Genomic DNA, 23,805 nt, shown 5'->3' with positions numbered 1-23,805 from the left:
ACGAAGCACCTGGATACACGCCTTTCACTGCAAGAAAGCCCAATCTCCTGAAGACAAGATCCTGCTGGCAGCACAATGATTGTGCTGTATATCCATTTTTTTCTTATAAGTTTGATAAAAGCTCAGCAGGTGATTACCAACAAAACAGGTACTCAACAGGCGGCCATTACTAAGACAAATGGTGTCTCTATATTTTAGTACAATTCATCCAGCACATAAGTGGTTACGTTTATTTATTTATTTATTTTTTGATCTTTGTAGTATAATACCCCTGATAAATACACTGACTCAGCACCCAACCACAGGAGGAAACGAGCAGCTCCTGCTGGATGCTTTGATCCTCATGTGTACATAGATGCCATAGGGGTCCCAAGGGGGGTCCCAGATGAATTCCAAGCTAGGGATCAGGTAAAAGCTGGTTTTGAGTCTTTGCTCCCCATAATAACCTTCCTGACAACACTGGTCCAAATGGTAAGGTTACTCTAGCTATAAAGAAATTGGAAGATCTGTCGTTTGAGTTGAAGAAGAACTCCGGTATTACAGACCCTTGGGATCAATATTTTAGCTGGATGAGTGGGTGGCAGAAGGTGCTCGCCCAGATAGGAGTAACAGTACTGATAATCCTAGTTCTTTTAGCCCTGATTGTATGCTGTATTCTACCATTTATAAAGAAGCTAATGAGCAAAGCTGTAGACAATAGCACACCTACATTTTTCCACCAAGAAGAAGAAGACCGCCTTATGATGGAAGAGGACAAACCCTTCACCCCTCTACAGTCACTCCCTGTTCATAACTTCACAGTTCTATAGGGTTGTAGGGATAGATAGCACCTGACTGCCCTCTCCAGACTGTATCGAGGGGGTTAGTGAACTAGTTACTGCTCTTCTCTATGTACAGCCCTAAAAAAGTTCCGGAGGAGTTTGGGCCAGGTGAGTAGGCACTTTAGTATGAGGGACAGAAGAAAAATAGCCATTTTAGGGGGGCTTGTGAAGGAATGTGATGAAAACTTGTGAATTAAGCAAAATGTCTATTTTTCTATATCTGTTTCTCTGTACATGTACATTTCTTTTCTGTCTTCCTTACTCAAAATGGCCGCTACTAGATACTCCCCACCACCGACAATGGAATGTGAGAAAAAGATGGAGCCTTGGCACAGTGCCTTCAAAAGAAGATAACACTCATGAACTCGAAGGGGACCACCTTATAACGGACCTGACTAATCAGAAAGCTGCAAATAATCAGTATTATGCTAATATTATGCTTATGACGTACTAACATATGACACCGCCTACTAACTATATAATAGACTGTCCATTAGAAATAAACAGGAATATCATTTATCTGAACAATGCGTCAGTCTATGATATCCTCGTGCATGCACTCTAATTACCTATTTAATCAGATCCAGCAGCAAGAAATCTATTTTGAACCTGATTGAGGTTCGCTAACCATTACAATTACAAGAGGTGATGCCAACATATATTGCACAGGCTGGCTCTGCCATTGTCCCTATAAGTAAGCCAGTCCAGAGCAATGATGTGGACGCAGACAAGTTGTGGCGGAAAGATTTTGGAGGTGATCAGCAGCCTTGAGATGGAGAAGGGTTACTAAAAATAAAAAAAAAAGTAATATTATGAAAAATGTATTTTTTTTAATATGCAGTGCATATAACAAATAAATTGTCAACGAGTTACTGTTTACATCTACTTTAACCACTTGCCGACCAGTCACATTGACTGTACTGCGGCAAAGTGGCTCAATTCTGTCCAGCGATGTAGACCTTCGTCGCTGGACTCCTCCCCCTGTAGGCGGCACTCGCGCGCCGCCGGAGGCACGCTTCCGCTGTTTTCAGTCACAGCGGGAGTCGGGCCAGGGGCAGGGCCGGATTAGGAGTATCATGGGCTTGGTGCTGAGGATATTGGAGGGCCATTTTTATGCTTAATAAATAAAATTTAACACAAACAAATATTTTTATAAAACAAATAAGCATTTAAAACCGCTCATTCATACTGTATGCCCAAGATACCTGTGTAAATGAGCCCACTTTTTTATACTTTTCTTTTTAGATTTTTTAAATTATTTATTTTTTACATGCTATTTATTTATATATATAGTTTTTAATTATTTTTTTAAATTTTATTTTTGATTTTTTTTTTCAAAATGTGTTGGGGGGGGGGGATTAGGCAGTGTATGGCATCAGTAGGGCAATGGCAATGCCAAATTGGTCAGTCCAACCCTGCTGGGCCTATATCAAGTTAGGGGCCTGGAGCTGCAGCTCCAATAGCCCCTACGTTAATCTGGCCCTGGCCAGGGGAGGAGTCGGAGAATCGAGTTTGGAGATCCGCCCGCTTGTGTAAACAGAGCGGGCGGATCTCCTAAATGACAAGGAGTGACAGATTGCAGTGTTCAGCATAGCTGAACATGCGATCTGTCCTTGTGTCGCTCAGTCACCTCTCCCCACACACGTTAGTAAGCACCAGGCATACATTAACCCCTCCCTCTCCAATAAAGTTAACCCCTTCCCTGCCAGTGTCATTTTTACAGTAACAGTGCATATTTATAGCACTGATTACTGTAGAAATGTCACTGGTACCCCCAAAAGTGTCAAAAATGTCAGTCAAGGGTCTGATCTGTCCACCGCAATGTCGCAGTCCCGCAAAAAAAAAATCGCAGATCGCCTCCATTACGCGTTAAAAAAAAAAACACCAAAAATTGCAGAAATCTTTACCTTAGTTAGTAAACGCAATAACTTTTGTGCAAACCAATCAAAATACGCTTATTGTGATTTTTTTACCAAACATAGGTAGCAGAAAACAAATTGGGCAAAAATTTAAAAAAATTTTGATTTTTACAATTTTTTGGGGGGGGGGGGGGGAATTTCATATAAAAAAATGTTAAAAATATTGTAATTTTTTCAAAATAAATGCTATTTTTTTGTTTATAGCGCAAAAAGTAAAAATCGCACAGGTGATCAAATACCACCAAAAGAAAGCTCTGTTTGTGGGGAAAAAAAGGACGTAAATTTCGTTTGGGTACGGCGTCGCATGACCGCGCAATTGTCAGTTAAATTTGCACAGCGCAGAATCGCAAAAAGTGGCCTGGACGTAAGACAGCAAAATCCTCTGGTGGTAAAGTGGTTAAAACAGCACCTGCAGTTCCCAGCTGACTGCTATTGTTAAAGTTAGGTGAGTTTTCTTTTGGCTCAGATCATGCTACCTGTAAAGGCTATGGTGGTCCTAAAAGTCTCCAGAAATTGTTTGTTGTGGACAAACCTGTAGACTTTATGGTAGGCTGAATGTTGAAGTAGATTGTTAGCTCTTTGACCAGACTATGCACTCAAGGACAAAAAAAAAGAGACTGATAATTAAATAATCTTAATGAATGCTGTGTTTTTCCTAGTGTTCTTGGTCAGACTGCAGAAGAAGTCTTTTGACCTGCCACCATCAGATACAAAGCAATCCCTGGTTAGAAATTTTTGGAGTGAAAGGCCAGATATTGACAAGTTGTAAGTGGTAGGGGGGGACAATGAGTGGCACACTGATGGGAGAACACACGCGGCTTTTGCGTCAGAGCTGCTTATAGCGAAGGGCCCTGTCATCTCACAGCTCCAAGTCACTCTGAAGGCTTCATGACATTAATGTGTGCTAATATATGACCTTTCCCATGACAGATGCGAATGGTGCAATTGTCGCACTCCCCAACTACTGCTACGCCTCATCTCTCGGATGATAAACTGATTCTAATTATAAATGATTAACCTACTTTGTTGGATGTTACAAGGAACAGAAGAAGGTTCTCCTGTACATTGCGGCTTGTAGCGAATAAAATAGCTTTATTTATGTCTTGCGTCCCCTATTTTGTCACACCAATATGATGACATCACATACAAGTTTCTTTCTATTTCATCGGTAAAAAAAAAACTCCTTAAAATATAATCTGCGGCTAGCCATGACTTCCTACACATATCAAATAAATGTCATATTTACTTGTATCATGGCAACAGACTACACTTTGAAGTAATTTCCCCTGGACCTTCTTACCCCTCTCTTTCACAAAGATTTGCAATAGGGAACATTATGGTGTATTAGACATGTGCATGACGAAAAAAATTTGTTTCGTTTGGTTAATCTACTTATTTTGTTTAGTTAAATTTGGTTGATTCATTCAATTAATATTGGGCATTCATTTACAGCTGGAATTCGATGTAAAATTCGATGTAAAATTTGATTCTAATTTCAATTTGAATTTCCGAAATTCAGACGAATTTTGTTTCGTTATTCGGAGCATTCTGTAAACTTCATTTATACTGCAATTCGGGTATTCAGATATATACAAATCTCCGAATAATGAACAATTTGTCCGAATATTTATTCGGAACGAAACGAACCACACATGTATAGGCTTGTGACGATATCAGATTTCCATGCTGCGATTAATTGATTAGGGTTTTGTCACGGTATTTGTATACGGTATTATCACGGTATTCAATTATTAAACTTAAATTATTAAATTTCTACCTCACTTCAATTTCATTGCTGAATTTAGGGACTTTGGTTCACTTTTGCACATTATTATATAGTCAGTCAGTACAGACTCTGAACCAGGCCTAAAATAAGCCATCAAGCAGTGTCTGGCCTACCTGGTGATGACTGGTCCTGGCGCTCTGATCCGATGGCCTGGTCATTAGGGGCTAAATCCTTGCGGCCCAGAAGTGGTTAAACCTGCAGGAGGACTGGTGTTTTTATCTATGAATGACTTTACTATTGCTTTAGGCCTGGTTCACATGTATGCGGGTTGGCGGTTCACATGTATGCGGGTTGGCGGCCCACATTTGCACAGGCATAGCAGCCCATTGATTTGAATGGGCTGCTATGCCGTCATTTTACGCAGAAAAAAGGTGCATGCAGCATTTAAAAAAAATGCAGTGGCCTTTAAATCCATCCTACTTCTGCACCTTGCGACTTACATGCAGTTCCTGCTCTGGCAAGCTTTCTGCGTTTTTAAATACATGGGCCCAGCATTTAAAAACACAGTTTGCGTGTGCAGGAACTGCAAGTAAGTCGCATGGTGCAAAAGCAGGATGGGGTTCACGGCCACTGCATTTTTTAAAATTCTGCATGCGGCTTTTTTCAGCTGAAAACGCAGGCATAGCAGCCCAACCCCATTCAAATCAATGGGCTGCTATCCCTATCCCTGTTCAAATATGGGCCGCCAACCCACATACATGTGAACCGCTAACCCGCATACATGTGAACCGCCAACCCACATACATGTGAACCGCTAACCCGCATACATGTGAATCAGGCCTAAAGCAATAGTAAAGTAATTTACAAATAAAAACACCGCTCCTCCTGCAGGTTTAACCACTTCTGGGCCGCAAGGATTTGCCGCCTTAATGACCAGACTATCAGAGCTGAGCGCCAGAACCAGTCATCATCACCAGGTAGGCCAGACACTGCTTGATGGCTATATACTAATGTAATGTGGGCTGCTATGCCTGTGCATCTATATATATGCTGCTATGCCCGTGTATGTATTTCTATCTATCTATCTATCTATATCTCCATCTCTATCTATCTATATCTCCATCTATCTATCTCTCCATCTGTATATCTGTCTGTATATCTATCTGTATATCTATCTCTCCATCTATCTGTATATCTATCTCTCCATCTATCTGTATATCTATCTGTATATCTATCTCTCTCTCCATCTATCTGTATATCTATCTCTCCATCTATCTATCTAGTGACAGTGTATGGTAAAAGTACTTGCAGACACTTGCTTGTAGAAGGCACTGTGTCTCTCACTGTGTCTCTGAGCCCGGGAAGGAAGCATGTGGGTGTGTGCTGAGTGGGAGTCGTCTGATTGGTTACAGGGAGGAGCTAAGTCTCTCACTCTAGGATCATATTACCAGAGCTGTTTTCTATTGAGTGAGTGACCTGCTGAGTGAGGAATGAGTCATCCAAATGTATCAATTCACAAGTCAGACTGAGGAGCAGAGAAACTCTGTATTTTAAAAATGCCACAATAACAATACCGTGGGTATGCAATACCGCGATATATCGAATTACCGAAAACCGGCATATGTCTACACATGTATATGGTGTATTCATTATGGGGTGTTGTTTAGGAGGATGTATATATAATATAGTGTGGGAAGAATGTTCCATGTGTTGTGTTTTAAAGGAGGAGGTTAATACTATATTGTATAGGGTTTGTGCAGAAGATGTATTCAGTTTGAGGTGTTGTGTTTTGTAGGAGGAGGTGTAATCAATATAGGGTTTGTGCAAAAGGTATATTCGGTGTGGGGTGTTGTGTAGCAAGAGGTGTATATATATATATATATATATATATATAGTATAGGGTTTGTGCGGGAATAGATTCAGAGTGGAGTGTGTTTTGTAGCAAGAGGTATATATATTATAAGGTTTGTGCGCGAAATGTATTCAGATTGGGGTGTTTTGTAGAAGATGGTCTTTATAGTTTAGTGTTTGGCCAGGAGATATGTTCAAAATGAGGTGTTATGATAAAGGAACTATATACTGTAGTACAGGTTTTTGTGAAAGAGGTGTATCCAGCATGGGTTTTTGTATAGGAGAAGGTAGATAAAATATTGGGTTTTTGTGTGAGGGGTATTTGAGTTTGGTATTTTGCAGAAGGAGATATATAGCCACTTGTCCACTGCGCACCGTAGATATACTGTAACAGTGTGGGCCGGTTGTGCAGAATCACACATATATATATACGAGATTCTGCATCTCTGGCTAGGGGGTGCGGGCGCCAGTGCTCTGATTCGTCACAGCACATGGGGATCACCAGGTGATCAGCTCTGCGTCTCACGGAGCAGCTCTGTAAGTGTAAACAGCACAGAGCTGTGCTCTGTGACACGGTATTTGGTTGTTTTTTACCACTAGATCCCCAGAAAAAGCAGCACACATTACACACACAAACATTTGTTAGGCACATATTTAACCCCTTGATCGCCCTAGATGGTAACTTTTTCCTGCCCAGTGTCATTAGTAGTGACAGTGCAATATATTAGCACTGATCACTGTAATAATGTAATTGATGATGTCAGTGGCAGTTAGTTAGTTCCTGTAAAGTGTCAGTTGGTGTCCAATTGTGCACCGTCCTGCTATAAGTTGCTGATAACCATTACTAGTATAACAAAAAAAATAAATTTAAAAAAATTCCAGTATATAACCCATAGTTTGTAGATGCTTTAACTTTCACACAAACCAATCAATATACACTTATTGGCATTTTTTTTTTCACCGAAGACATGTAGAAAAAAAGTATTTTGGCCAAATTTTATTAAGAAATTTGATTTTTGAAAAACATTTTATGGGATATGTTTTATAGCAGAAATTAAAAAAATATAGTTTTTTTTTTTCAAAATAGTCAGTCTTTTATAGTGCAAAAAAACCCAGAGGTGATTAAATACCACTAAAAGAAAGCTCTATTTATGGGGGAAAAAATATACAAATTTCATTAGTGTACAGCCATGCATGATCAGGCAATAGTCAGTTAATGTAACGCAGTGTCAAAAAGCAAAAAATGGACTGGTCGTAAAGGGGGGTAAATCTTCCAGAGGTCAAGTGGATAGTATAGGGTTTGTTTGTTAGGTGTATTTAAATGGATTCACTAAAAAGAAATGTACAACGCTCCAGGTAAGGACAATCCAACCCCCAAACAACTAGGTGCAAGTCCAGTCGGTGGTCTAAATCCACTCAATGAAAACAAAAAGGGGTTTGAACACACTCTGGTGGATGAAGATAAAATTATCCTTTATCAAGATTGTCTTGTTTTGTTGCATTTACAATCGAGCCACAGACAGTTGACGCGTTTCACGATTCAAGATTGCTTAATCATAACTTTCCAGTTATGATTAAGCGATCTTGAATCGTAAAACGGGTCAGCTGTCTGTGGCTCGATTGTCTTGTTTTGTTGAATTTACAATCTTAATAAGGGATCATTTTATCTTCATCCCCCTGGAGTGCGGTCAAACCTCTTTTTGTTTAAATGGGTTGTTTTGTAGAAACAGGTATCTTAAAGTTTAGGTCTTTGTGCAGTAGGTATATTCAGACTTTCTTTGCAGGAGGTACATCTAATATAGAGTTTTTGGTCTATTCAATGTGGGGTGTTGTGTAGAAGAATATATATAATACACGGCTTGTTCCAGAGGTGCTTTTAGTATTGGGTGTGTTGTCGGAGGAAGTAAATATATGTATAAAGCATAGGGTTTGTGCAGGAGATATATTCAGTATTAGGTGTTACGTAGAAAAATATTTGCAATATACAGTATATGGTCTGTGGGAGATGTATTCATTGGTGGTAAGGTTGAATAAAGAAACCAGTCCATTCAGTTTAACCTAAGTTTTTTATGTGTTTTTTTACGTCACTACCATTTTCCATATCCCTCTACAGTGCATTTGCTATGCAATACATCTGAAAGGTTTTTTAATTTATCTACAATCCCCGCTGACACCACCAACTGGGGAAGGGAGGTCCACATTCTTACCACTCTTATGGTAAAGAACCTCTTACTAGGTTTAAGATTCTTCTTGTTCAACTTTATTGTGTGGCCGCGTGTCTTCTTTAGAGACCTTAGGTTAAATAGTTTCCTCCCAATGCTAGAGTCACCATTTAAATGTATGTAGCCCTGCCCCCTGGGGAGTGGCCAAGTGAATTTGCATATTCCTCACTTCGGTTGCCATGAACATTGTCCAACCCACCAGACACTATAGGTTTAGAAATGCTGAATGATCATTAGACACTACCAGGTTTCAATAAAAAGTTCAGGTTTACTGTCTTTAGTTAGAATTAGGAGAATGAACAAGCAACTTCAATAAAACAAATAACGTAGAAGATCAGAAATACTAAGAGATAAGAATAAAAAGAGAGATCCTGAAGCCTCAACCCAAAGTTGTATAGGATTCAGCACTCAGGATCTAATAAAGCAACCCAAATGCACATGTATAGTATGCTATTTTGATTGAGGATTAATGTATCAATAATCTGTCAATAAATCATCCCTCAAAGGAAATGTGAGAGTGACCGCAAGAAATAGTGCTTTAACTGTAATAAAGAATAACACTACAAGTTGTCTAACTTATATCAGTGACTCTATTAACCTGAGGCTAGGCTATATGTATCAGAGTGCACTCTGTATTCTACAGGGGGCCCCCTTTACTTTAGATTGCAAGAGTCTCCTGAATGAGCAAGGCCTTGCTAGTCTTCGCCGGCAAAGGGATCCTTAGTCATCCAAGGAAAAGTATTTGTAATCCACTGTAAAGGTAACGATCAATTGTAATCCACTGTAAAAGTAACAATAAACTGTAATCCACTGTAAAGGAAAATAGGCTTCTGTACTCAGTCAAACGGTACACAATCTAGGGGAACTAAAGATATGAAGTAAGGCCTTATAATCTGCCACACACTAATAAGTACTACAGTGTCCTGTGGCAACCGCTCTGTGACGAGTGCAGTTCTCTGTTCAAACTAAACTGCGTCACAGGTCTACTCTGGCTCCGTCCAGTAATTACTGTATCAACTTCAAAATGGATCTCTCTCACCCAATGTGATGAACTTTTGTCCGTATCACCAGCCTTCAACTCTCCTCAGAAGCACCCGCAGTCTCTCTGAGTGTCCTTCCTCTTGGCCCGTGACCAAGCTCCGTCCGCACACCGCTCTCTCACTCCGGTGTGTCTCCACTAGGCCTCTGGCCTATTCTCCTCTGCACTCCGCAGCAGCTCTTTTCCTCCTCAAAGCGCGCTTTCCTCGAGGCAAGAGAGCTAATCTTTGTCCCACTCCCTTTTTCTAGACACTCCCATCTGCCCCTGTGAGTCTCAATGCTCCCTGGGAGAATAGTCCGATCAGACAGGTGAGCCACAGTTTCCATTCCTTTCCGGGACTACATTTCCCATAATCCATTGTTCCATCACTTTGCAGAAGCTTTAATAATAACAACCCCGAACAGATTTAGATGAGTCCTGTGACCAGGCTACATGTATGTTGCGGTTAAATACCTTGTTATGTGCTTCTTCTTCAGGGAGAATACATTCAATTTTTGTAGTTGTTCCTCATAACTGAGGTCCTCCAACCTCCAGTTTAGGGGCATCCTTCCTCAGGACTGATGACCAGAACTTAAAGCGGAGTTCCACCCTCGGAAAGTTTTTTTTTAATAAAAATACCCCCGGGACAGTCAGGGCTAGTGCATTCCACAATATATAGCCTCTGAACTCTCCCAGGTCGCACTTACCTTTAAGAAGAAATACTTACCTTGAAAATGTCTTGTCCAGCGCTGCCATCTCAGGTGTGGGCAGCTGAAGCCAGCGCATCCTCTTCGGCGTCCTCTTCTGTGTCCTCTTCATCCCAGAATGCCCTGCACCGGCCCCGCTCATCATGTCCGGTGCAGGCACGTCATTCCTGCACAGCTTCTGGGCATGCCCAGAAGCTGTTTAGCAGTGAATGACGTAGTCTCTGTATCAACACTTGAAAAAAGAGCGCGCATTCTCTCTGCGAGCTTGGCGCATGCTCTGAAACGCGGTGTGTACTCCTCTGACCTTGGTGACGTCATGCGGCATACGCTGCGTCCCAGCCTGACAGGCGGAAATCAGACGGTTTCGGAAGACAGCAGCCGGCTTGTTCTGTCCTCCACCTCCATCTACCGGCCTTGACCATCTCCTCTCCTGGACTCAGGACTCTGGATTTCACGTTCACCGAGGGACTTCTGATTGAGCCCATTTATTCTTATCCCATGTGAGTTGCTTTATCTTGTGTGCCTTAACTTCAATAAACGTACTGCACTTAGAGGCGCTTCGCCTGTTTGTTTTCTAGCTATTCTTGCATTGACCATGCATATATCTATCACCAATTTGTTCCACAGCTGTGTTCTGCTTCCATTCTCACAGTGCCTTAGTCTGATCAAGACCCTGTTTTAGTTACATGCAGTTCTACTAAAGTGATTGTAAAGTCTCATTTTTTTCAATAAAAATAACAAACATGTTATACTTACCTACTGTGTGCGGTGGTTTTGCATAGAGCATCCCCGGATCCTCCTTTTCTCTGGTGCCTTTTCTGTGCTACTGGCACCTCCCTCCTTTTGAGTGCCTCCACCCTCAGCAGCTTGCTATGGGGGCACCCGAACAGAGTCACATCTCTCTGTATCCATTCAGACACAGAGCTGTGGCACGGCCCTGGCCCCGCCTCCTCTCTCTTGGACAGCGCTGGATAGAGAGGGGGCTCAGGTAAGTATTAGGGGGTGCTGGGCAGGCTGCTGCACACAGAAGGCTTTTTATCTTAATGCACAGAATATATTAAAGCAGAGTTCCACCCAAAAATGGAACTTCTGCTTTAAGGCTTCCTGACCCCCTGACATGCCACATTTGGCATGTCATTTTTTTTTTGGGGGGGGGGGGGTATCTAGATTTGACAGGTACCCGCTCCAACTTCTGCTTGGGCCGTCTAGGTGGCTCAAGTGGAAGTTCTACGCTCCCCCTCCGTCCCTGCAATGTTCTGGGACACGTCACAGGTCCCAGAAAATTGCCCGTCCACTCAGGATGCGCAGCGCTACACTTTTTCTAGCTGCTGACTTTTAATAAACACAAAAACGGGTTTAGGACAAAAAACTTCTGCCTTTACAACTCCTTTAATCTCAAACCACCGGCTTCCTCGTGAAGCTTAAACGATTCTATGCTCTCCCATACTCCTACAAAGGAATTTAAAGCGGAGTTCCACCTAAAAAAAAAAAAACATAAAAATACCCCCGGGACAGTCAGGGCTAGTACATTCCACAATGGATAGCCTCTGATCTGTCCCGGGTTCCACTTACCTTTTAGAAGAAATACTTACCTTGAAAATGTCTTGTCCAGCGCTGCCATCTCAGGTGTGGGCAGCTTGAAGCCAGCGCGATCCTCTTCTGCGTCCTCTTCTGTGATCTTCGGTCCCACGATGCACTGCACTGGCCCCGCCGTCACTTCCGGGGCTGCAGCGTCATCCCTGCACAGCTTCTGGGCATGCCCAGAAGCTGTTTAGCAAGGTATGACGGCGCCTGCACCGGAACTGACGTCGGGACCGGTGCAGGCGCATTGATTCCTGGGAGCGATGACGTTCATCTCCCAGGAATCATTGCAAGCAAGGAAGTGACGACTCGCCGTGGCTGCCGAGGGGAGGAAGAGGAAGTAAGGTAAGTATACTTTCTTCTAAAACAAGGTAAGTAAAAAAAAAAAAAATTGCGATTATCCATTTGTGTTTCAGGTGACCCGCAGCTAGAAGATGGTCCGAACTTCAATTTTAGGGTGGAACTCCACTTTAAGTAACATCCTACGAAACAAGCTAACGCAATACTCAATCGCATTTGGGCCAACCTGGATCTCTGTGTGATTAAGAGGGAAGAGTGACAACAAGGTGCGCAAAACAAAAAAGGGTGGGCTCTGCGCCCCGTGCCCATCGTGTTTTAAAGCCTATTAGAGCCTCTGGCTCTAATCGCTGGCTTAAAAAAAAAAACCCCCATTGAACTCCATGCGTCCGGCGCCCTGTATGTAGATTAGGGGGCCGGAAGCATGGATGGGGGGGCGGCGCCCCCAATGGACAGGCCGCCCCTGAAACTTACATTTTTTGCTGCTAAGGAGTCCCCCATCACTCTCAGAGTGAGATTCCAGGTCCTAACCTCCAATCCTAAAAATGTTTTAAATGAATTCATATATCACCTAGGGAAATTTTTTTTACCTCATGGGAGCAACCCTCGATCGACCTATAGACTTTTCTAAATGAATCCTCTCTACTGTTGAAGCGGAACAATGTAAAGCTTTGGGTGCGGATGTGATGGAGCAGGAGGTTGGACAGGTAATAAAGGAACTAAAAACCCATAAACGCCCGGGTCCAGATGGATTATTGGCCCTTTATAAAAAAAAAATCCCTGATATTGAGGCTCCACACTTGGCGACTATGTTTGATAGGTGGACAATATTCGGCTGACGATATTTGGCAGGCAATCTCAGTCACACACATGGTAAAACAAAAAACCCAGCAGCTATAATTGGTGTTGCTGTATATATGTAAAGTAATTGACACGTTATCAAAGTCCTGTGTGCAGCTTTACGACATAGAGGGCTAGGAGATTCCTTTTTTACCTGAATTGACTCTTTACAGTGCACCTTCTGCATCTGTAAAGTACTATGGCTATGAGTCCCCCTCATTCCCCATAACTAGAGGGATAGCTAATGCTGCCCTTTATCGGCACTATTGTTTATCATAGCTTTAGAACCTTCAGTGGCGCATATTCAATCCCATGTGAATAGATCAGGGGTGGACCTGATGGGTGTGTCACACAAGGCAGCCCTATTCGCAGATGACACCCTACTCTTTGTCACCTTCCCTCACACTTCATTTCCCAACTTGTTTTCCCTTTTGCTGATCTTCATGTCAAGCAGGCAAAATCGCAGGTGCTTGATGTGTCCTTACTGGATACCGTACGCACCGTCATACAGGCACAGTTCTCGTTTAAATGGTCTAATCCACTCTTGTATCTAGGAATCAATCTCTCTCCTTCAAACCACACTTTATACAAAATGAATTACCCATTTCTTATCAAATTCCTAACCCAAATGCCTAAATCTTACAATATACCTAGTATTTCTTGGCTGGGCTATATACATGCAATTAAGATGTCATTCCTGCCGAAACTTCTCTGCCTGTTTAGAATTCCTCCAATCCTTGTCCCCCCAGCTACACTTCTCTCTCTTCACCGACTAATCTTGAAATTTATTTGGGCTCCAATAGACCACGATTGCATAGAAGGATAATATACTGACAGAAGACTAAGGGAGGTTTGGGAGTCCCTAATCTCCCATTATTATAAAGTGGTGAAAATTGTCCCCTTAGTTCAAATACATGCTTGTCTATTCCTTCTAACAGCTTCAAGATTCTTATGACTTGCCGGGTTCTGAAAGATTCCGCTATCTTCAGACTTGTCATTTGGTTGAACCCTCAAAAATGACCATAGAACCTGACCTTCGACAGCTTTTGAGTCAAGTTGTCAGTTAAACCCTATAACTCGAGGCCTAATTTCTTTTCTTTATTCAGGGTAATATTGGCGTTCAGGTCCCGATATATTGTACACACTGGGAGCGTGACTTTGAGACACTTTGCCTCCCGAAACCTGGAACAAATGTGGGATGCCCTATATAATCCCTACGCAATGTCCTTGTTTTGGAGAATTCTTTTAAAGCAGGGGTGATCAACATGTGACCCTCGGAGCCCTCTGATGTGGCCCTCCACCTCAAACCATAGAAGCACATGCCCATGCTCTCAGATGGTGGGTTGGCTAGACCAGATCACAATCAAGGGGTTGCCAACCTACGATCCCAAAGCATCAGAGTGCATAAATCCGGTGCCAGCAGCAGTGAAGGCAGGCAGCTGTGGAGGGAGCATAAGCCGCATAAGCCAATGCTTCTTCTGTAGCCACGGCTCCTGTCCCAGTCAGAGTAACACCAAGTGCACTTCGCCTGGGACCTTTCTAGCGACCTGAAGAGTGATGCCAGCAGAACCTAGAAGAGAAAAAGGTCAGTGTATTAAATAATATGTATGGTTTTTTTTTTGGTTTTTTTTTACTCATACTTACCTAGGTGGATGCAGCATCAGTCCGATGCTGCGTCTGTCCCCTGGCGCCTCTAACACTTTAGGCCTTTGGCCTTTGATAACGCCTATGCAGGACGAAACACGTCAGACACGCTAGCCCCCATGCAGACACGCTGTTCGAGCCGCGGCCATCCAATTGATTTTTGACATGCCTGTATCAAGCAGTAACATGTGAGTGCTTTACCTTTATTTGTGAATAAAATTTTGTACATACTTCACTATGTGCGCCCCCATTTGCATTCTTGGAGGTTTATCCTTGGTGTACTCCTGGGGTTTATGAGGTCTACTGAATCCATGGTCCTGCCCGGTTATTCCGTGGACGATTGGAGGAGAATTGGGTGCATCGTTTGTTCCTGGTGATCGATATCGCAAGCTTGTTTGACCTTCCATAACAGGGGGTCCAACTTTCCGGTAAGGGTACATCCTTTATTGCCTTTGTGTGATTATTGCCAGAAGCTTCCTTTGCAAGATTGATGTTGGATTTACGGCTACATTTTCTGCATCTGAACCAATTCTCCTATGTGGACTCTATGGACTCTAGTTTACCTCTGCAAGTTTAGTTAGTTTATTTATTTAGTGGTGCTGTACCTCCTTTTTCATTTATTCATGGTTTGATATACTATTGTACGAGCAGCCTTTGTTTTTAGTGTACTCTTTTGTGCGCAGCTTTCTTCCAATTATTGTATTACACTCCTGCCAGGATAGCGCGTTGCCTTCCCACTTATCCCTCCTCTTGTTTCCGAGGCTGTCAAGAATTGGGAGACATGAAACACATCTGGTGGACTTGTCCTAAAGTTATGAGATTGTGGATACGGGTATACGCTATGGTCAGTACGATACTCCATACCAATTTATGAAAGAATCCTTGGGAGGTGCTCCTGCACCAACTGATGGAACATATTACTCGCCGAGAACGTACCTTAATCACCCATATCTTCATGGCGACTAAACAGATGATAGCAAAGGCGTGGAAATCACTGATCCTCAGATTCAATGAGGTAAAAAACCACATACACATTACATTGATTAAAAAAAAGGCTTACAGCGATTCTCAACGATACCCACACCAAATTCCTACTTACCTGGCAGCCTTGGTTCGACCATTTTCCACCGACGCAATGGACTATGCACGTTTCTGAGCATTGATTTTATGCTATTTTTATACAACAGCTGGCACAGGCCTCTAGGGTTTCTCTCTTTACCCTCTCACTTTTCTCCTATTTCCCCCTCTTTTTCTTCCATTTATTTTCTTTCTTGGTTGATTATTGTAGGCTCCCTCTGCTGGACTGGTGGGCCTTTTTCCACCTCAATGCCCCTTTTTTCTACTCATTTGCAGGTGAGCACAGGCCAGCAGTTATATTCTCCCAATCATTCCACTTATATATCGGTTTTGTGATATATTATAGCTTTATTTGCTAATATGCCTATGACGTTTCGTGTGATATTATTTTACCAGTTACTATGGGTTATAGTGCCTTAGGATGACTGTAATCATGTTGGCCCTTATTATCCAATGGGTTATTTACCTTCAATCGCCTGCCTCCATGGCTCTTGGTCAACTATGCTGGCAAGTAAAGTCTGTAAAATAAAGAATAAAGAGAGGGCACACCAACCTTACCAATTACCCAAGTGGTGCCTTTAAGAATGCATAAAAAGAAGGGTACTCACAAAACCTTAAAGCGGAGTTCCACCCAAAAGTGGAATTTCCCCTCATTTGCTTCCTCTCCCCCCCCCCCTCCGGTGCCCCGCATTTGGCACCTTTAAGGGGGGAGGGGGGAACGGGTACCTGTTTTTGACAGGTACCCTTCCCCACTTCCGGGATACGGCGCCGCGGTGCCGTCCCTCGGAAGTTTGGCCCCCTCCTCCTTCCCCCTGCCGCCGAGCCAATCTGAATGCGTAGCGCGCTTCACACATGCACAGTAGGGACCCGCCCGTGAAGCGACAAGGCTTCACTGCCGGGTTCCCTTACCGGAAATGGCAGTGGCAGCACCCAACAGCCGATGGAAACATCGGCTGCGGTGCCGACATCGCTGGACTCCAGGACAGGTAAGTGTCCTAATATTAAAAGTCAGCATCTACAGTATGTGTAGCTGCTGACTTTTAATTATTGGGGGGGGGGGACTCCACTTTAACGATAAAAGCATATCAAGGTCCATAAGAGACACAAAGCGACGAGGTCACCGAGACTGTCCCGGCAAGTCAGAGGACCTTCCAGATGACACGTTTTGAGGGGGGATCCCCTCTTCTTCAGAGCCAAATCACAGTCTTGGTGACCTGTTTGCTTTGTGTATTTTATATTACCTTGATATGCTTTTATTATTAAGGTATTTGTGAGTATACTTCTTTTTATACATTATCAAAAACACCACTTGGGTACTGTGCAAGGCTGGTGCGCCCTCTATTTTTTCTTTTTTTTACAGTGCTTCCATTGGGTTTCTCCTGAGAGGGCAGCAAAACCTGTGCTTTCCATTTGAACCACCAAGATTTTATCATACACCATTACACTGCCCTTGAGTGCAGGAGAATACTATTGGCGAGTAAAGTCTGTTATGATTAAGCATTTCAGTTATGTTGTTGATATAATGTTCATTTACATTGACTACCTTACACCAAAAGCCAATGCGTACTGTTATGTTGTGTAATGTTTTTACTTTCCCAATCTTTTTCAATAAAATACGTGAAAGAATACATGGCATGGAACGTGGTTTAGGAGATGTAATCTGATGTAATCTGTATAGGGCATTTTGTAGGAGGAAGTATACATAGTCCGGGATTGTACGGGAGGTAAATTTAGTGTGGGATGTTTTGTAGGAGGAGTTGTTTATATAGTATAGGGCAGTGTTTTCTCAACCTTTTTTTAGTCAAGGCACCCTTTAAAATGATGGACAATCTTGAGGCACCCTCCAAAATTATGGACAGTCTTAAGGCGCCCCATTCTAAAATGTAAAAACTATTCTGATAGTTTTACATAATGCAGCAACATCAATACACGTAGGACACCCAACGTTAAAGGTGATTTATTCTTCCAAAGCAAATACACTTTTGCAAACTGGTACTGACTAGTATTCCAATGTTTCTCTTCTCCCTCAGTTATTCTCTATCACTTAGCTAATGAGACCCCAAAGCTGATATAGAGAGGCAAGAGAGGGTCAAACAAGGATTATATGCAGGCAACTGACATTCTCCATATTAAATTATGATGTCATTGGTCGTTAGGAGGTTGGCAGCTAGAAGGGTTTAATGGTGTACAATGAAAACATGTGGCTTTGTGTAACTAAAAGGCAGGTTTCATCCACCCACCAGCTTGTATACAATTTTTGGGCAATTTTTAGGCATTTTGCAAAGGCACCCCTGAAGAAACCTCAAGGCACCCCAGGGTGCCTGGGCACACTGGTTGAAAAAGGCTGTTATAGGGTTCATGCGGGAGGAATATTCAATGTGGTGTTTTTATTTAAGTGAAGGTGTGTATAGTATTGGGTTTGTGCGGGAGGTGTATTTAAAGGGGGGTTGTTTCTTAGGAAGAGATACACATAGTATAGGGATTGTGCGGAAGGTGTATTTATTGTGGGAGGTGTAATCGGTATAGGGTGTTGTCCAGGCAGAGGTGTTTTCAGTTTATATTTGTCATGCTAAAACAACATACAGGGGTGGTTTGGTTTACAAAAACTGTGTATTTTTTATGTATTTAGTAGGAGATTTTCTATACAAGGCATTTCAGATACTGCGAATGAACTACCCACCAAGTCTTATAAAAAAAAGCTTCCTCTAAATACGATTTCACAAGCCGCGTTATTCAAGCCCTTTTAACACTGCACTGCGGCTCCGTACGTTAAGTATCGGGGGGCTCTCTAGCAAGTATTGGGGAGCCAGTCTCCCACACAGCCTCCCAGCACGGCGCTCTCTCCCTCCCGTCTGCACTTTCACAGAAAGGCCGCTTGTTCTACTTTTGGTTTTTTCCATTTTCTGGCTCAGCCTGGAATCACTTCTGAGGAATTTCTCTCTCTTGGGCCGAGAAGGAGTTTTTTCTGGGAGCTGCGAGTGTTTGTGCTGTGTCCGGATGTGCAAATCGCAGGACCACCGGGCAGGGAAAGAAGTGAGGAGAGACCCGACACAGGGACATGAAAGAGAGGGCAGCTTAGGGACAGGAGAGGAAGAGCCAGATGAAATGGATACAGGGAGAGAAGAAGAGATTAAATTGAGGAAAAAAGAAGAAAAGATGATGGGGATATACTGTAAACTGTAATAAAAATACTGCAAATAAATTGGTGAGAGGACAAGGTCAATCAATTGATAGAGAACATAAGAAATGAAAATCTATAACTTTGTAATGCAAAATAGTACAGTATATCTTTCCTATCTCTATTGCTAATAGCTTTTTCTAAGTTCTGGATTGAGCAGAAAAAGTTTAGAATTTCTGCGAGATGTTTATCGTTTAGGCCTATTTTCTTCACTTTCTGTTTCGCAGACACAACAGGAAGAAAAGGAAAATCTTTCCAAAGTAAGAGGACAGGTGTCGCAAAAGCTCCCTCCGTTCTGTCCTCGTTTTCTGCCCTCGCTGTTTCCAAGAACACATTTGCACTACAGCATGTGCTTGAAGGCGTGGGAAACGCATGAGCAATGACATGCACTTTTTAAATATTTTTTCATTTAAATGTAAGTAAATTATATAATTTTTTTGTCTTTCACTGTGATTTACTCTTGTGTTTTTTTTTTTTTTTCCCACAACCAACACAGGGCATCGGTGTGAAATGAAGACGTTTACCATTGAAAACAAAGCTTATTGGCTTGTCCTTGCTTTGGGACTACGTTGAACAATGCAGGCCAATGCAGGTAATGGAAACCAGCCCTTACACCTACTTGTAAAGGAGAAATGATAGACACACAATCAAGAAAAGGGTTACGCAGGGAAGCAGTATTAGGTCAGCTCAGAGCTCAAGGACGCCTTCTTAAAGAGGAGTTCCAGCTGTGAAAAAGAAACTAAAAGTCAGCAGCTACAAATACTGTAGCTTCTGACCAGTGCTTTAAGTGGCCAAAAAGAGGTGCTGGTACTTTATTATAGCCTATAAATTTTTTTGCCCCCCCCCCCCCACATCAGGGTTCCCACAGAGCACCCCCCCTGGCCTGGGCTGGGACTCCGGAGCAGGGGGACTCACTGGTGGTGACTGGTCTGGCTCTGGAGTGGGAAATATTCTTGGGGGGGGGGGGGATTGAGGGCGCAGATGTCCAAAATGAGCGTACTGGTACGCTAAGGCACACGGAGAGGTGGCGGTATGCTCAAGAGCCATATTTGGAAGTGGCGGTACTGAGTACCAGTGCATACCGGCCCACTTAAAGCACTGCTTCTGACTTGTAATATATAGACACTTACCTGTCCAGGGAGCCCACGATGTCAGCACCCCAGCCGATTTTCGGATCGGCTGCCGGGTGCTGCTGCCACCATTTACTGTAAGGAAAACGTGCAATGAAGCCTTTCAGCTTCACAGCCGGCTCCCTACTACGCATGCTAGCTTTGTGGCGGGGGAAGGAGAAATTGGATGGAACTTCCAAGGGACACTGTCTCTCGGAAGTGGGGGAAAAACAGGTACCCATTCCCCCCTCTCCCCTGAAAGGTGCCAAATGTGGCACCAAAGGGGGGGGGGGGAGCAAATGAGTGGAATTCCACTTTTTAGGCATCAATTGTGTCTAGTAATGTAACATTACAGATCACATAACCAAGCAGAGGGGATGCATGGTAAAGCATACATTTCTAAATGAGGCAAATAACACTTCCCTGCACAGCTCTTCTCCAGATCATGTTACCAGCATCTCGTTACTCAGCTCATCAGAAAGACGTATGAATGCAATAAAGAGGTCCAGATTTCCCAGAACAAAGACCGAGTTGCAGATGCAGCTACTGCAGCTCTTGTTCCTACGACATTAAGGGCCAGTTCACACCACATGCAGTCCAGTGCGTTTTTTTTTCTGCATCAAAAACGCATGGAATAGTAGGTTATATGGTCTTTAACGGCATCGTTCACATCAGTGCTTGCAGTTCCAGTGAGTTCCAGGTCCAGAAAAAAAGTAGAACATGCTGCATTTTTCCTGCACTGGACTGTACTGGAACGCTGCAATCATGCATCAAAAACGGACTAGAATGCACTTCTTAAATGCACCATTTATTTATTTAGGGTTAAAAAAAAGAGGGGGGCACTGGACTGTATCAAAAATGCATCAAAATTGCGCATGCAGAAAAGCATCTGGAACGCATCTGGACTGCGTTTCTATGGTGTGAACTGGCCCTTAATAAGTGTGTTCAAGTGTGTTTTTGGTGCATTCCGGTGCATTCCAGTGTGTTTTTGATGTGTTTTACAGCGTTCCAGTACAGTTCAGTGCAGGAAAAATGCAGCATGTTCTACTTTTTTTCTGGAACGCACTGGAACTGCAAGCACTGGTGTGAAGTATGCCATTAGAAACCATATAACCATGTGTTTTTGATGCAGAAAAAAAAATGCACTGGACTGCATGTGGTGTGAACTGGCCCTTAAAGTGGTTGTAAACCTTTAATAAGGCTTACCTATAGGTACTGTAAATAGCTCCTAAACTTGCACCGTTTAGGAGATATTTACATTGCATGCAGCCGATGACGTCATCGGTGCATGCGCTCTGAAAACGGCTGCCCGTGACATTTCTTCAGAGCCCTGTGTCGTGATCGGGGGCTCCCGTGCAGATGCACGGGAGTGACGTCACGCGGCTCCGGCCTGTAATACAGCCAGAGTCCATGGACCCGGAAGGAAGACAGGTGAAGATGGATGCGGCCGGCAGTGGGAGACAACGTGGGCTTTGTTGCAGGTAAGTGTCATGGAATGTGCTAGTATGCGATGCATACTAGCACATTATGCATTTACTTTGTAGGGGAAAGAAAAAGAAAAAAAAAGGAAGAGTTTACTTTTTTTTTAATGTTTTCATTAACATTTAATGATGTCTTGTGTTTCCGAGCATGCGTGGTCCTGATCTTCCAATTTTTTTGCTGACGAATACTGTCCTTAACCCCCTTACACCAACGGAATGCAAATATGCGGCCTCGGATTCAGGGGGTTGTACCGGAGTGATGCCTTCAGCTAGAGGCATCACCCTGGTACTGTTGTTTAGAGCCAACGTTCAGCTTTCTTGTAATAACAACCAATGCGGCTGAGCAGCCGCACGATTGTCATTACAAAGAGCGTGACGGGATGCCCCCTCCTGCCGCCCCCAGTGGCTCGCTCGGGTCTCCCATCCCAGCGGGAAACCCGAGCAACCAGCCAGCACGTCCGTCGGCTGGCCGAAGACCCGAACAAAGCCGCATTCAACTCTGATTGGGTCTCCGGTAAAAAAAAACCCTTAAAGCAGACAGATTTTTTAAAAAATGACAGCATTTAAAACTGCCAAACTTGGCATTTTGAATGCTTTTAAGTGCAAATAGACTGGAACTCTGGCCTGACAAGAGGATTCTCCACCTTGCCAATGCTCCTGCACATGATGCATTAAGTGTTCAAGAGTTCCTGGTCCAGATATCCATTTCAAAACATGACCAAACACCTTATTCCCCTGAACTAGCACTCTGCGACTTTTGACTGTTTCCAAAATTAAAAAATGCCCTAAAAAGACACAGACTTGATGGCATTCTGGACGTTCAGCGCTCCACAACAAAGATAGTGGACAACATTCCGGAAAACGAATTTCAGGAATGTTTCCAGCGGTGGCTCCATTAGAGAGTATTCCCATCAAAGTGACAATGGATTAACCAGACAGAAAGTAACAACAGCAACACATAAAAATGTTGTTTCTTAGTCGAGCAGGGAAAGTCTTTCAGCATTTCAATGTTAGGAATAGAAAAAACAGCACTCCAAGATGTTTAACATGATGTTTTTTTTTTGTTTAATTTCTGTTTATTGAAAATTTTTTCAAGAAGACAAAGAAAAACAGAACATAGACCATACAATCCGACATTAAATACGGCAAATAGCCATGGAACAGTATCAATGAGTGCATGAACATTTCAGTGCGCGTCAAGCACGCCCAGTCATGAAAAGTCTGAGAAAACATACTGATAGCACAACATCTTGTATCATAAAACCAATGTCAGAGAGAGCCTATAGGAAAGTGAAAGGATAGAAAAAAGTAGGAAAGAAAGAGAAAGGAGAGGAGAGAGCAGCATGGAGAAAAGAAAGAAAAAAACAAAAGGAGGGGGTAAGAGGGGGGGAGAGGAGGGTGGGAAAGTAGGCCACGGTGACTTATGTACCGAATAATAAAAACTTTAATCAGATAGGATTATATTAGAAGGTGATAAACCAAGGGGGGGGGGTGTCCTCAGTGAGTAGGGCCACATAGGAAGAAGTGTTTTTAAAAGAAGACCAAGGTTGCCAGGCAGAGTGAAAACGGTCTAGTTTGTCGCGGGCTATGAAAGTAAGTTCCTCTAATTGGTATGTCGTATCAATTTTCCGTAGCCAGTGACGTATCGTGGGAATGGTCGTGATCTCCAGAGGGCGGGGATCAGGGCTTTGGCTGCATTAAGCATATGGGGGATCATTGATCTTTTGTACTTAGAGAGCGGCATGTTAGTTCCATGCAGCAGGACAACCCAAGGATCTGATGGGATCGTAACTTCCGTGATCACTTGTATAAGCCGAAGAACTTCCGTCCAGAATGGTTGTATTATTGAACAGTGCCACCAGATGTGTGCGTGTGATGCAGTATCTCCGCATCCCCTCCAACATAACGGGGAGATGGCCGGAGAAATAATGTGCATTTTCCGCGGAGTATAGTACCAACGGGACAATAACTTGTAGTTGGATTCCGCCACCTTGGTGGAGAGAGAGGAAATGTGAGCCAATGCAAGAATTTTGTCCTTCCGGTTATCGGAAATTTGAGATCCAATATCCAGTTCCCACTTGTGTAAGAAATCCGGGTAGGGTTGGCCTTGCAATGATATAAGTGCCTTGTAAAACTGCGAGGTGGAGTGAAGGGGGGGGGGTCCCGAGGGGCCAATATTGCCTCAATAGGGTTCAAGTCCTTGGAGTCACACGGCGGATGTGGAAGAGCGGCTATGAACCTGGATAACTGTCTGTGTCTCCAACGGTCCATGTCCGTTGCGGAGTTGGGTCTCAAAATGTGGCTAAGTGGCTTCACAGTATTGGAGTGGGTTAC

General features: G+C 43.2%; 1 protein-coding gene across 1 annotated transcript in view; it reads left to right on the top strand.

Annotated features, from left to right (window-relative positions):
* The window catches only part of LOC309552727 (uncharacterized protein), a gene marked incomplete at its 3' end in the record, with an annotated part of 51,817 nt that overhangs the window by 1,456 nt on the left and 26,556 nt on the right, over positions 1 to 23,805 (top strand). The gene's annotated exons all lie outside the window — the stretch shown is intronic.

This window comes from Pelophylax lessonae (assembly GCF_965119305.1).
Source record: "Pelophylax lessonae genome assembly, chromosome: 4".
NCBI lineage: Eukaryota > Metazoa > Chordata > Amphibia > Anura > Ranidae > Pelophylax > Pelophylax lessonae.
Note: the sequence above shows the minus strand (reverse complement) of the source record. Positions and strands in the feature narration are given on the sequence as shown.